The following is a 12,224-nucleotide window of genomic DNA, read 5'->3' on the forward strand; positions in this document are numbered from 1 at the left end:
ATTCTACATAGAATGATGCCTCTAACTATTTCAGTCATTAAGAGCCAGATTATTTAATTACTTTTCTAACCAGCAGATTTCAGTGATGCTGATAGATTAGGTTTCCTAAGCAAGAAAAATATATCATGATGACTATGTTCTTTTTACAAGAAAGAAATCAATGATATTTAATCCTAATAAATTTGAGTGTCACAGGCATTAGATATTCTTAATTATCTCAAATTAAATTTGGGTTAAAATCAATGTGTTGAGAGATCTTAAAACTATTTTTTTATGTTAAAGTTTTATATTAATAATTTCTGTTTCCAAAGAATAAGTAAGAAATCTAAGATTTTTATTTTAGAAGTATTTTGGTCATATCTTACATGTAATTGAATCTCTTAAATTATTTTGTATGCAGTTTGTAAGCATTTTAAAAAATTTTAGATTAAAACGTCTCATTCTTTTTTTTTTTTCCCTCCTTGTGTGGTTTTTCTGCCCAACCCCCTCATCCCCACTTGTGTAATTGAAGCATTTCTGACGTATTCCCAGAACAGACAGTTCTTTATTATCAGGACTTAACTACCCAGGGCCCTCCTTATATTTACTGAAAATAAACGCTTTGGGTACTCAATCTCAGTTTTAATGACAAAAGTTGAAATCTTTTCCTAACATGAAGGTTTTTCTTTGTCTCTAAATTTTGATTTTCCATGCTATCAGAGGCCCCATTGCAACAGGTAATTTGAGTGTTGATTGTATGTTTTCTCAGTTGTAATTGTGGTGAAATGTTCACAATTTTAAAATTAAGTTTATCTGCACAGTTCCTTTCAACTCAGAAATTCTGTGATTTTAAACTTTTTTTGGAATATGAGAATGTGATCTTTGAGTTTTGTCCTCTATGTCCCATGTGTATGGGTAGGAATCAGAGAATTTTAGAGCTGGAAGACACTTGAGACATCTTTGAGTGATTCTACAAATGAATTAAGTGTCCCAAGAGGTTAGGTGACATGCAAGATCATAGCAGTAACTGCAGACTAGAATTCTGGCCACTGAGCTTTGAATTTTCTACCTCACAACACTCAGTTCTTCCAGGTCCTTTAGGCTGGAGCACTAAAAATTGGCACTAGAACTTAACCCAGATTTTCTTTATCTGAACATTTGCAGGCATCAGGCCAGGCCTCTAGGTAAAAGAAGTTAAATTATTTTTGAGAATGGTTATGTTAACATGCCATATGCAGGAAAAGACGTGACTGACACAAGTATCTTCAGTATAATAAAATCTGCATGAATATTTGCAATGGAGAACATTCTTCCACAGATGTGAGAATTTTTAGGCATTTGTATTAAGCACAGTTTACTTAGGCTGTCAGTAATCTGTGCTGTCATCCCTGTTGTTGTTTGCTCCAAATCTGGAATCATACTTGAAAATAAATTACATCTTTGGATGGGTTAAAATTTCCTGATTTCACACTCCTGGGACATTATTCAGTGACTGACCCTGTGAAGTTAGTTCTGTTTTCAAGTGGAAGGATGACGGCATGTCTCTGGATGCTGGTGGGAAAAGCCCTCCTTGTGCAGCTGCCCTGGCAGAGTTTAGCTCTAGTGGTGAATTTGAGATCAGTTTTCCAGATTACATAGTGCCTGCGGTACTCCTAGTCTCACTTCTGTTTTACCTGAAATCAGCCGTTGCTGATTGTTTTCCACCCATCCCACCACCTTGACTAAGCCCCAGCACAATTGGGAAATTGTATCTCGGGGTTGAATTCCACCAGAGAATTGAATTTGTGAAAATTAAAGCTATTTTAACATCTGCAGCCAGTCTGTTTCTAAAGGAAAGCCATTTTTTCTAGGTAGAAAAGCCTAAGGGAGTACTATAAATGCTTCAAAATAAGAAATATCTTAGAAATAAGGATAGCATCAGGGTTTTAGGTGTTCCTGGATGTGACTTCAAGCCAAGGAGTTAGTAAAATTTCACAAGTTAATTGGCTGCATGTGCTCACCTTTTGCTATGACTTCTCAGAGTACTCCCTGAGATGAACCCTTTCATATGACAGTAAAGCTTCAGTAGACCTTAAAGTGAAATCAGCTTGTGGGCCCTGCTGTCAGCATGCCTTCCTAATGCTGTCCAGGGAGTGGTTTTTAACCACTTTACTCCCTTCTTCCTGGAGCCAATATTGATACTGGTTTTCTGCTGGAAATTGGGAAAATGGAAAGAATTAGATAGAATCTTTGTCTTCAAGGATCAATCCATTTGATAGAAAAGCTAAGATATATCCTTAGGTAAATGACATATGATATGAGTGTGTTTGTTTTATTCACCACTGTATAACCCAGCATCTGCTGCTGCCATGTAGGATTGCTGAATAATGTATTTTTTTTGAATGAAAATGTGACTGACCTGATGACTTTAAGGTAAAGATTGGCTAGCTGGGGTGGTCATAAAAGACTTAGAGACAAAGAGTGCATTTAGTCTGGATCTTCCAAACAGAAATTTAAAAGCTTATATTCAGTTAGATGAAACAGCACAAGCAGAAAAATCAACAGCAAAGGCTCAAAAAATAGATATCTCTGAGAGGAATAGCGAATAGTCTGCTGGTGTGAAAGTACAAGAAAGGGAAAGGTGGGAACACAGCTGGAGTTATGACAGGACCATTTTCTACAAAGCTCAAGAATTTAGACTTTATTTTGTAGGAAATGGGTAGGCAATAGAGGAATAAATGTAGGAGTAGTATATGATATGACCAGCATTGTGCTTTAAGAATGTAAATCTAGTAGCGATCTGCTAAGGGAAGGGAAAGGTCCAGGGATACCAGTCAGAAGAATTTCAGCTCAGATGGAGAATAGAAGAAAAGGACAAATGACAGAGATTTTGAGGGTGCCACCAGGCTCAAATGTGGTAACTGATTAAATATAGAAGATAAGAAACAAAGAGAAATCTAAGATGATAAAAGGATTTCAGTGTGATTGACTAGGAATTGTCTTAAGAAAGGCAGTTAGTTCCATCTTGGCACATTGAGTTTTAAAAGTTCTAGGGACACAAAGATGTCCTGCAAGCAGCTGGGAATTGCATAAACTTAAAGGGTAGAAGAGGACATGAGAATAAATTTTGGAGTCATCTGCTTTGAATAGATACTTAAATCCAGGAGCTTGGATAAGAGTGTCAAGGAAGTGATCACAATAAAGGTGAGAAACGAACCAAGGAAAAATCTATGGCGAAACCTCTCTTTGGGGCAGAAGAGTGCTTTAGCAAAAGTGCCAGTGAAGTGGGAGGGGAGAGTTTCAAGGAGGGACTGGTAAATTACACGTCTCATTCTTCAGAGAGGTTAAGTGGGAGAAAGACTAAGAAATGGCTAAGTCTGGAAGCATGGCATGAGTCATGACCTTTAGGCACTTTTTCATTTGAGGGATAGGGGATTAGCTAACTTGCAAAGGGTTACACATTAAGTAGGTGTTCAGGTACTTGTGATTAGAGATTTTTCTTTTAGACTTGATGGGGGAAAGAGGAGAAAAATAAGGCGATACTCAAGACATTATTAATACCTCCTAAGAACCTTTCTTGGATAGACAGTCAGAATGATTCAGCAAATGTGGACAATGTTAAAAGTTGGTGTATCTGGGAGGAGGATGTGTTAGAGAACTCTGTATGGGTATGTATTGTTTTGCAACTGACCTAAAGGTCTGAAATTGTTTCAAAGTAAAAAGTCTAAAATTAAAAAAGAACCTGCCTCATTGGATTATAGAGGAGAGAAATGAAAGTGTGCATCTATATTTCTTGCTATAATGCCTGGTCCACAGGTGGCTTTCATTAAATGCCAGTCTTTACAATTGTTGTCATCATCAGGAAAGGGTTTCTTTTTAGGATAAGGGAGAAGAGTGCATGTTTGTGGTAAGGGGAAGGATCTTTTGGAGAGGTAGGGAGGAGAGCAATTCAAGGAGGTCTGGCATTAATATGGCGTCAAGGGTTCAGAGTGGTTAGCCCTGGAAAAGGGAACACGTCTGCTTTTCTCTGAATTAGGAAGGATATGTGACATTATAGGGACGCTTTGAGTCTGGGGTAACAGTAAGGAGAAGAGAGGTGGAAGGAACTCACACGCAGTGCCTTCCAACTTCTCATTAAAATCAGAGGAAATGTCAACTGCAGATATCTGCTTAACACATGAGGAGATAAATAAGAATTGCTGACATTTATTTTGTACCTGGTAGGCATCAGGTATTGTACTTTATTGTTTCCTTTAATCCTCATGAAAATTCAGAGGTAATGTATTTCTATTCACATTTTACAGATGAGGAAGCAAGTTAAAAAGTTAAGTAACTGGCCCAGGGTCACATAGCTGGTAACAGGAGGAGCCAGGATGCAGAGGCAGGTCTTTCTGACCCCAAAACCTGTGCTCTTTATTGACAGGGAATCCGTTAGTTTGAGATCTTGGAGGGGCAGCCCTGCACCATATCATGTTAAGGTCCTGTGTGGTGGTTATCCCTATGAGTCACCAGAGTGAACATCAAAAAAGGGCACTCTCATTAGAGGAGTAAGACACTGTGAAATTGGGGTGGACCAGAAATGTGAATCTTGGATCCCTAAGGATGATGACAAGGGAATGAATAGAGAAAACATTTGAGTCAGGTGCTAAGACTCTTTGGGACACGAGGGAGACTGTCCTGTTGGCAGTAGTGGTTAGGAAATAGTAGGAGAGGAAAGTACAGGAGGATGACTTGGACTTCAAAAGGAGAGCTGCTACCTTGGTTTCCAAGGGAGATGATTCAGGGGCCGCCTTCCCTTCACTTTCCCACTGCTTCCAGAATTCCTACCTTTCAGTAGTTAGATTCCTGGTACCATACTGCAGTCCTGTGGCAGCATCCAGAGTCCCCACATAGACACCCTTCTATCATCTCAGGCTAAGGTTCTGCTCTAATTGTTTAATAATCACATTGTAATTTAAATAGCATATTGAAAGGCTACACTAGGATCTAGCCTTTTTTTCCTTTTTTTCTTGAAAAGACAAAACAACAACAAAAATGTAGTCACCTTAATTCTACCTCTAACCTAATTTAGTAAATTAACTCCCGTTGGGTAACATTCTAATCATATTTTAATCTTATGCTTAATCTTGCATTCATTGAAGAAGTAATTACTGAATGCCTACAATATGACAAATATAATTCCAGGGACTGGGGAAGAAGTCAACATCCCCGCCTTCATGAGCCTCCATTCTAATGAAGGATAGGCAATAATCAAAATAAAGAAATAAAATGGAAAATATATTAAATAGTAATTAATGCATGGAGAAAAATTAAGCAGAGGAGAGGAACAAAGAATGTGAGGATGGGGATGGTACAAGTTTCGATGGAACTGGGTGGTCAATGAAAGCCTTGTTGAGAGAATGGCATTTGTGCAAAGCATGAAAGAAGGTAACAGAACATGCAGAAATCCAAGGAAAGAGTGCTCCAGGTAGAGGAAATAGCAAGTACAAAGACTCTAAGGAGGGAGCTGACCTGGCATGTTCAAAACCAGCAAGGAGACCTGTGTAGCAGGACCCAAGTGGGAGTGGGGGAGTAGTTAGAGACAAGGTCAGAGAGGAAATGGGGTGGGGTGGTCAGACTGTGTAGGCCTTGTGAACTGCTGTATAGATTTTGGCTTTTAAACTCTTAGTGAGACAGAGGCATTAGAGGTGTGTGTGTTTGTTTTTTACCTTTGTATCTTTGAAATTGTTAACCATATACAGAAGTGCACAGAATAATGTAATGAGCCACCTCGTACTTATTACTCAGCTTCAACAACTTTAATTTTTAGAGGATTTTAAGCAGAGGAGTGACAAGACTTAAACAGGATCACTCAGGAAAACAGGCTGTGGGGAGGAGGGACGGGTGTAGGAAATATAGTTAGGAACAAAAGTGCAGGAGATAGCTGATGGTGGCTTGAAACCAGGGTACAGCGGTGGAGGTGGTGAGAAATGGTCAGATCAGGGATATCTTTTAAAGGTCAAACTAGATATTACCTATTTTGTACTTTTCTTCAAAAAAAAAAATAAAAGAATTTAAGAATAGACATAGCATCTTAAGGAAGGTAAGAAATGTAGAAAAGGTACCAGAGTACCACTAATTTAAACCTTATTTTCTGTTTAAGAGTGCACCCCATTCCCAAAAAAGTGACTTACAAATGAACATTTGTGACACAATTCATTCATAAATTACAAGCTGTCCACTTTTCCTATATTCTTTTACAATTTTGGATCATTAGGCCATGCAAATGATAAATTTATTTGTAATTTACTAATGAGGTAATGTCCCCAACAATTTCTGGAGTCTTAGCCACAGTGTGTTACTTGACTTTCTGAAAACATGCTTTGTAAGCAGCTGTGTTTGATGTAGTGAAACTGAAAATTAAAATAAAGCAAAAAAAGGAAACTCTAGGTCAAAGTATGACAGAAAGTTCCAAACTTTCAGAACAGAGTTTTATAAAGAGTTTTCATTCATCTTCTCTGTGTAGCTGATGAAAACCTCTTAGCCCATTTTGTGGTATTTATTGGCACAGTTGGCCCTTCTAAAGCCAGCCTGACAATCTTAGGCCATACATACTGTTGGTCAATCAAGCAGGAGCTAAACCAGGTAAAAGAATGAGAATGAATCAGTGCAAATCCCTGTGAACTACTGGAAAAACAAGTATGCCAGCAATAGTGAGTGGGTCAAAAAGGACATTTTCATGTCATCCCACCTTACTAAGAACACAGACTTCTATACAGAAGAACCAGGATGACTTCCAAGGCCATCTGTTTCTTGGCTGTCTGATCTTGATGTTGTCAGTTGTCACTCAATTTGTCCGAACCTCCATTTTCTTATCTGCAAAATGGGAATAATAGTGCCAACCCTGTGCACCTCAGGGTTGTTGTGAGCCCCACCCTGGGCAGAATCATTTCTTTTGTAAATAAAAGAGACATGAGGAAATTGGTGCTTCCAGTGTGCCAATCATGTACCAGACACTGTGTAATGCTCACAATAGCTCTCTGAGGTCACATCATTAGCCCATTTTTGTAGAGCTAGAGCCTGAGGCTCAAAGAGGTTATTTAATGGGTGCAAGACCATAAAGCTACAAGAAGGAAGAGCCGGGGTTTGATTCCACATTGAATCAATTTGAAATCTCCTGTCTAAGAGAGAAGGAAGAAACTGACTTTACTGAGCAGCTCCCTTCTCTATTCCAGAAATTGTTAGATATGCTTCTGTGCTCTCTTTTAATAAAGCTTATTTTTGGTGGTCCCTGGGTGCTAAACAAATAATAATGAGCAATGAAATCTCATTATTTTTCTTGACTGAAGGAAGATACATTACTAAAATAATGTTCTTTTTCTTTCTCTCCCTTTCTTTGTTTCCTTCTTCCCCCCTCCCCTCTTTCCCCCTCCCTCCCTCCCTTCCTCTCTCAATCTGACTGGGAACCTGAGAAGGAGAATGCATGAACTAATAATGTCTGTGGCATGTTTTTTTGTTTGTTTGTTTGTTTTAATGGAGGGGCCTCCCAAGGTGGCAGGCACACTTCTACCACCTTTCAAAATTATCTCCTGGACCTTCTCACAATACATTAAAAAAAAACAGGTGTTCTTAGGAATAATTACCATGTACTTAGTAATTATTACTAGTACCTAGTACTAGTGATTACCTAGTACTTAATGCTAGGCAAAATTGAGCTATAAAACCCTGGGAAAACTAGATCTATACAAAATTTAAAAAGAATGAGCCAAGTGGTAGCAAAGTGTAATGGGAAAAACATGTGAATGGACTTTGGAGTCAACAGATCCAACTTCAAAGTGCTGCCCAATCACTGTGGTTATAGGAACTGTGGCCGGTTACTTCATCTAAATGAGCCTCAGCTCCCTCAGCTGTAGAATGGGCTACTACTACATGTTCTGTAAAACACAGTCATGAAGTATAGACAGAATGTGCTCAGGGGATTTAAAGAGCAAGCGAGATAAGACAATAATCCTTTAGTTGACATTTGGTTTCACTGTCTTCTTGTTGTAATAAGTTGCATATGGTTTTCCTGCAAACCCTCCCAACCCCACACACTTTCCAAACCCATTCCTGAAAAGGGACAGTAGTGGTTTTGTGGGCTAAAATGATGAGGAAGGTGCTGTGGAAGATTAAGATCCAGGTCTTATCCCTGAATGAAAAGATGGTTCTAGATAGAGAAGAGAAGAAATGGACACCCCAAGTGGTAGGAACCACTGAAGAAAACACTGAGAAGTAGTCAGGAGTAGGTCTAAGGAGGTAATGAGTAGGAGAGCCTTTACACATGCCGTTCTCCGTGCCAGGCACACTCTTCTCAGCTCCCTTTCCCCCTACCTATCCCTTTGCTTCATACAGCCCTATTCATCTTTCTGATCTCAGCCCTAATTATCCCCCTCAGGAAGCTTTCTCTGACTTCCTGACCAGGTCAAATCCCTACCGTAAAATAGCTAAAAAGAAAAAGAGAGAAAGAGAGAAGAAGGAAAAGGAAGGAGGAAGAAAGGGTGGGAGGAAGAAATGCATATGTCTTTTGCAGCTCTGATCACAGTTATGGTTTTACATTTATTTGTGAGATTATTTTAATGGGATCAGTGTCCCTCTTTAACCCCCATAGGAACAGGGCCTCTGCCTGTTCTGAGCTTACCATGTATCCCTTCCCTCTGTGTCCTAGTACGGTGCATGGAACAAGAAGGGGATTAATAAGTACTCACTGAATAAATGGATATATGTTTTCTTACTAAGTGAGGTAATAGCCTGGATGGAGGAGTGGATTTACACTTGGGATTGCTAATTCCATTAGGTGCCACACACTGTATTAACTGATTAAATCCTCAAAACATCTTATGAAATAATTTTTTTACTACCCTCATTTTAAAGATGGAGAAACTGAAGTCCAGAGATGTTAACCACCTTGCCCTGTTCACAGAGCTAGTAAGTAGGATTGGAGGCTTTTGAATCCAGCGCCTGACTTCAGAGCCCTTTGACTTAACTTCATTGCTCTGCTGCTTTATCCAGTAGGGCCAGGAACACAAGCAAAGTTGGGGCAGATTTCTCTTTGAAAATTGTGGATTTTTTCCCTCTTTCTCCTCTTCTTCATTATTATCATCATCACCTCAGGAGAAAAATAAAGCAGAAAAGAACCACTTCATGTGTCACATTTTACGTTCATATTGACGCTACATTCTGCCAAAGTGATTCAGTAAAATTTATTCAGAAAGTAAACTGGACATTTCAAGTTCTGTTTCCCAGAAAATTCTAGACTGCTTCTGTTCTCTAACTCACCTTTGGAGAACCAGTGTGTACTTTGCCACAGCATGACAGAGTTGTTTTAAATAAAAGAAGGTGATTTGACTAAAGTCAGTATTATCTGAGACCCTTGGTTTCTATTTCTTATTCAAAAAGCAGATCTAGCTCATGGTCATCAGTAGGTGTTGAGTCAGAAAGCAAATCGAAGAAATTCTTGATTTCATAAAGGAAGCCTGGAAATCCTGAGTACCTTAAGATGTATGTTACTATGATAACATAATTTTACTAGAAAATTAACAAAGCCCACCAAAATATAGCACTTTAGAAAAAAGACTTACCCTAGGTATAGAAGTAGCCAGAATTGGTGGTTTATTCCAGCCATTGTCTTCAGAGAAGATTTTTAAAATCATCTCAGGACAGTTGGACTATTTAAAGATCTCTAATGTAGCTGGGTTATCTAAAGAACTCTAAAAATTCTCTTAATCATTTACAGATCTCTAAAGATCTAGGCATTAGATTACATTAAAGAAATAAACAAGATAATAGTTAACAATTGTGTACTGCTATTGATTGCTGGGCACTGTTCTAAACACTTTACATATTAACTTTCTTAGTCACCGTAACAAACCTTTGAGGGAGAGTCTGTTATTATCCCCATTTTACAGATGGGTAAAGTAAGCACTGCCCAGCATCTCAGAACTAGTTAGTGGAAGAACTGACTTCAAACCCAGGTAGTCTACCCTGAAGTCTATGCTCTTACCATGGCTGATTCTTGAGTTTTGATACTTTGTCTCCTTGGCCCTCATTGAAAGCTTAACATGTGTTTAAGCCATTAATGTTTTATTAGAGGTCTACAATGTTCAGAACCTTTTAGAAATAACCCAACCTTTCTAGCAGATACTTTTGCTCTCTAATAAACTTAATGTTCAAAGGAACCACCATTCAAAGAATTAAAAGGAAGACTGAATAAGAAGAACTGAAGTTTCCATAGAACAAATTAATTTCTGAATCAATTACAAATAATTCTCAGTGATCTTGGCATCTTATGAAGTATGCTTTCCTCTAAATTAGAATTCCAGTGCCTTCTTGTAACATCTAACCTGAAAATAGTATTTTTTTTTTCTTTTCCCACATTGAGCTTTCTTCTTTCAGTCCTGTTTTGGAAAGTCCACAAAAACTAGGGGCCTTCCTGTCATTGCCCTGTGGTCTATGTGAAAACCAGATGATACCGTGCTGACATAGACTCTTTCAAATGGATCGAACAGCACATTAGTCACTGGCAAATTTTTTACGTCCTTTACCTCAGAGACTACTACCCAGTTCCTCATTCTCACTACCTTTTCAATTATGAAGTAATAGTGAAAAGGATGTGAATACTTTTTGAGGACACCTCCCACCTTTTCAGTGCCAGAGACTAATTCCTTCATAGTAGTAACACTAAGTATCCAAAGATCCAAAATCATCAGCCTTTAATCACTGGATTCCTTCCAAAAACTTGCTTAAGTGGAAAGCCTACTTGATTTCACCCAAGTGAAGCATTTTGTCATGCCTTACACTCCTGTGCTTAATTGTACTCCTGTGCTTAGTATCACTTAAAATTGAAATTATGTGGTCTATTCAGTGTTCTTTCACTGTTCACTTGTTGCTGAAGATGTCCCTGTGAGATATGTCATCATAACAAAGACCAATTTCAGACGTGGCCACCAAGGCACAGAAACTGGCATCACCAATCCAGGGGATACACAGGGACAACAGCTAACTTTGGAACAAACACAGAACTTCTCTAACCCTTTTGTACACTCAAAGAGCAAAGGTTTTTTTCTGTCTGTTATGAAAGGAAAAACACTGAATTTATAATTAGCTATATGCCCAAAGGGATTTTTTAAATTAAGAAATTATTTGTGCTTTGTGGTAGGCAAATTCATATGTAAGCCTAAACCTTCTTTGTAATTAACTTGCTCTGAAAGGACTGGAGGTCAGTCCCGCTGGTGTCCATTTTCCTTAGAAAAGGGTGCTGGAGGGTTTGGAAGCAAACCTTTGCAAGAGCTGTGAGCAAAAAGGTTCGGGCAGAGAAACACTTAGATTTCCAGTGGAACCACACTGTTGATTAGAAGGGAATCAGGGAGCCTGTCCTTAAGTCAGGGGGAAACTCCTCTTTCTTAAAATCCTCTGAGAAATAATCCTAGCCCTGATCAACTGTCATGAGAGATTGGATATGGGAAAAATCCACACTGAGAAAATCCTCCCAAAACCCTAGCTCAGTGGAATATGAATCCATTTGATGATGTTAACAGTAAAAGTGGGCTGACTGAAAGGTATTCCATCTCTCTGCAAGAAGTCTTATTGGTAGGTTTAGACTCTTCACCAAGTTTATTCCAGAAGGTTTTCCATGAGGGAGCCATCTCTAGGTGGGATTCCCTCTGCCTTCTTCTCCTTTTGGTCTCTGGGCTGCTTGTGTAGATTGATTTATTTCTAATGACTGTATAGTTAGGAGACACTGGACTTAGGCTGTGCACGCACTGACACAATATGAGCTAAAAAGATAGGGTACTGTTTTCATTTCTTGGCTGCTAAGCACAAATACCATGCAATGGATTGGCCTGAACAACAGGAGTTTATTGGCTCACAGTTCTGAAGGCTGAAATATCCTAAGAGATAACTGCAGGCCAAGTCCTTGGGCCTGGGCATCCATGGCCAACCTTCAAAGCCAGGTCCTTGGGGATTGGGGGGGACTCTTTCTCATGACTCATCAAATGGCAAAAAGGATGCACTGTTTCTGCTCACCTCCCTCCTTCCCTTGACTTCCATCAAGCATCAGTTACCTTCTCAATTGATCATTCACCCAGCTCATGTGACTGAAAATTGTGATGAGAATGCAAGTGAAAACTAACTCCTGGTTAGGGGGAAGAGGATACTTTATGGCAATATAGCATCTCCCAAGATGTGCTGTTCCAACTTCAATAATACGTACTATATTTTAAATGATCTGCTTCCTGCAGTATATCCTC

The 12,224-nt window shown here is 39.0% G+C and overlaps 1 protein-coding gene across 3 annotated transcripts in view; it reads left to right on the forward strand.

Moving 5' to 3' along the window:
• The window catches only part of NFKB1 (nuclear factor kappa B subunit 1), a 120,291-nt gene that overhangs the window by 57,303 nt on the left and 50,764 nt on the right, over positions 1-12,224 (forward strand). The window lies entirely within an intron of this gene.

This window comes from Choloepus didactylus, chromosome 3 (assembly GCF_015220235.1).
Source record: "Choloepus didactylus isolate mChoDid1 chromosome 3, mChoDid1.pri, whole genome shotgun sequence".
NCBI lineage: Eukaryota > Metazoa > Chordata > Mammalia > Pilosa > Megalonychidae > Choloepus > Choloepus didactylus.